This window comes from Pyxicephalus adspersus, chromosome 4 (assembly GCF_032062135.1).
Source record: "Pyxicephalus adspersus chromosome 4, UCB_Pads_2.0, whole genome shotgun sequence".
NCBI lineage: Eukaryota > Metazoa > Chordata > Amphibia > Anura > Pyxicephalidae > Pyxicephalus > Pyxicephalus adspersus.
Genome location: NC_092861.1, coordinates 8,856,884 through 8,859,886, shown reverse-complemented (window position 1 = coordinate 8,859,886; position 3,003 = coordinate 8,856,884). Strand labels below are relative to the sequence as shown.

Below are 3,003 nucleotides of genomic sequence, written 5' to 3'. Positions count from 1 at the left end.
TTAATTGACATAACTTGTGGTAATCTGGAACAGATCAGCGGTCTCTAACAGTCAGTGGTATCCCGGAACACAATCTCTTGCTACAGTCCAGAGGTCTCTAGCAGTCCCTTCTAACTTAGATCTGACCACTCCTAAACAGTACAAATCACTGACTACATCCACATCTGCAGGGCGGGTTTGTAGTCTATGGCAGAAGTCTCTGGTAACCTGGCACACCTAAAGTGTACCAAAGATAGATAGAAAGGTGATTAAGCGAGTCTCGGCATGGTGGTTGGTGCCAGGCAGGCTGGTCTGATGGGATTTGAACACACAAACATCTCTAGAGTTTATACAAAATGGGGTGATAAGGGGGAAATACCCAGTGAGCGTCAGTTCTCTTGGTAAAAATGTTAACAGAAGGATGGTACAGGGGGAGGGTAATGGACAAGAATTGGAATGGGGGGAATGGGGTCAGAAGGGAGAGAATGGATACCAGATGGTATGGAGGGGGTGATCATTACAGGATGGTGCTGGGGAGGAAAGGATTGGGAATGGTGGGGTGGGGGTAGACACAAGAGAAAAGGGGCAGAAGGGGTAGAATAGATACAGGATGGTATGGAGGGGGTGTACACAGGATGGCGCACTAGGGGTGATGGGCACAGGGTGGGATTAGGATGGAGGAATAACAAAAATTATTACTGAAGAGAAACTGGCACAGTTTCAGCCATTGACAGACATTTGAGACAGCACAGAATAACAGGAAAAGATTGCTGTCCCAGATTTGGTCCCAGGCACAAAGTAATGCCATGAGGTATGTGTACATTGGCAGAGATGGGCACAGGATGGCACTTGGGGATCAGGTCACATAACAAAAAAAGCAGAGACATGGACTGCAATAAAAAGAAAAGGGGCAAACATACCTAAACTAACATCATGGGGCAGGCAGACCCAGGCTGAGATGGGCACAGGTTGGCATTGGGAGGGGCAGGGAGAGGCCATGAAAGGCTGCAGAGGGTACAGGCACAGGAATGGGCACAGGATGGCACTGGAGGTCGGCACTGGTTGGCATTAGGAGGGGCACGGAGAGGCCATTAAGGGCTGCAGAGGGTACAGACAGAGGAATGGGCACAGGATGGCACTGATGGGAAAGTTGTTGTGCAGGCGGTACAATGTGACACAGGGAGATGGGCACAGACTGGAGGGCGCTGCGATGGTGACAATAAACTGAAATTAGATGATGGGCAGAGGATCGCAGTACGGGCGTGGTACAGCCCAGCAGTGGGCAAGGCCTCGGGTTGTCACGCCCCCTGCAGGGTGTATGAGGGCGGGGCGTGACGTCACACTAGGTGTCTGGGATGAGAAGCGGAGGCGGCGCGGATCACGGTCACATGACTGAACATACCGGAGAAGGCGGCGTCCATCAGCGGAGACTCCGTACACCGGGCGCCGCCATACCGCTGTTACTGCGCATGCTCCATCAGGGTCTATTGACGTCACTGGCATCCTCCGCACGCCCCGCAGCCTTCTTTGTAATCCGGTTCAGCTCCTCCCACTGATCTATCAGGCTCCTCCCACTCACCTGGGCACAGGGTGGGCAGAGGATTTAGAAGGTTTAATTCAATGCCTGGTAAAGGGTTTGTAATAGAAAGCCAAACCAGACCTACTAATAGACTTACCTGCTGGTACCTTCCCTCTCCAATCATCTATTGACAATCCTTCCATCTCCAATCATCTGCTGACAATCCTTCCATTCTTCCCTCTCCAATCATCTACTGACAGTCCTTCCATCCTTCACTCTCCAATCATCTACTGACAGTCCTTCCATCCTTCCCTCTCCAATCATCTACTGACAATCCTTCCATCCTTCCCTCTCCATTCATCTACTGACAATCCTTCCATCTCCATTCATCTACTGACAGTCCTTCCATCCTTCCATCTCCAATCATCTACTGACAATCCTTCCATCCTTCCCTCTCCAATCATCTACTGACAATCCCTCCCTATCCTAACATCTCCTGTATATTGTTCTCTTCGTCCCCTCTCCCATCATTTATTGGTGATCTGTATATCTTTTCTCTCTTCATTTGCTTGCAACCCCTTTATCATGTTATACTCCATTTATCCTATCCTGCCACTCCGGTGGTCCTCTCCAATCATCTGCTGGGAACCTTTCAATCCTGCCCCTCTTCTATCGTCTTCTGGTAGTCCTTCCATCCTCCCCCAATTTCATTATGTGCTGGAAATCCTTCTGTCTTGCCTTGCCCCCCATCTTCTGGTACTCTTTCTATTTTGCCCTTGTCCGATGATCAGCTGGAAACATTTAGATCCTGCCCCGTTTCCATCATTTGTTGATGGTCCTTCCATTTTCCCCTCATCTGATCATCTGTTGATTATTCCTGTTATCTATTGGTAGTCTTATCCTGCCGCTCTCCTATTATCTGTTGCCAAGTTTTTCTGTCGTCCCCTTGCCTATCTCCATTTTCCCTGCTCCTCACCCATCATCTTCTGACCATCCTTCTATCTTACCTTTACAGTCATCCATACTCCTTCTCAGTCATCTTTTATAAGTCTTTCTATTCTACCTTTATCTCCCAGAATTTATCCTATTCTTATCCTATTCTGAGCGCTGACCATCATTGTACCCCTTCGCTAAGGCGGGCCTCACAACAGTGTATAGGTTGAATATTTAAAAAGCAAAAATTCATGCTGTGCCAAAGGTGGGGAGCAGATGACTGGGATCAGGAGGGTTAAGAGTGGAGTTGGGCTTTATAGAGCCCTTTTTTCTATTTGAAAAGCATTGCAAACCAGTGATTAGTATTATTTGATTCAAATTTGCAGTGCTAGTCAGAACTAGTGTTGGTGTTCTAATTCGGGTTGTCCTTTTATTCAACCCGAATATGGCTGTTTGAATTCGGATTGACCTTACCCGAAAAACACAGGATTCGACTTTGCAAATTCGTGTGTAAAAAATGTGTTTAAAAAAAAAGAGGCTTTAATGTTAAAGTAATTTATTGAATGTGTGTG

The 3,003-nt window shown here is 47.6% G+C and overlaps 1 protein-coding gene across 2 annotated transcripts in view; it reads right to left on the bottom strand.

The window, feature by feature from the left end:
• Positions 1–1,901, bottom strand: part of LOC140328033 (uncharacterized) — a 31,351-nt gene extending 29,450 nt beyond the window's left edge. The window contains exons 1-2 of one of the 2 annotated variants that reach the window (XM_072407337.1): positions 1,656–1,901; positions 1,382–1,558 (exon numbers count right to left, since the gene is read on the bottom strand). The gene's annotated coding sequence lies outside the window, so the exon portion shown is untranslated. Of the gene's footprint in view, positions 1–899; positions 1,255–1,381; positions 1,559–1,655 lie in introns of those variants that run through there. The other variant, XM_072407338.1, reaches the window with a different exon arrangement.
• Between the last annotated feature and the right edge of the window lie 1,102 nt (positions 1,902–3,003).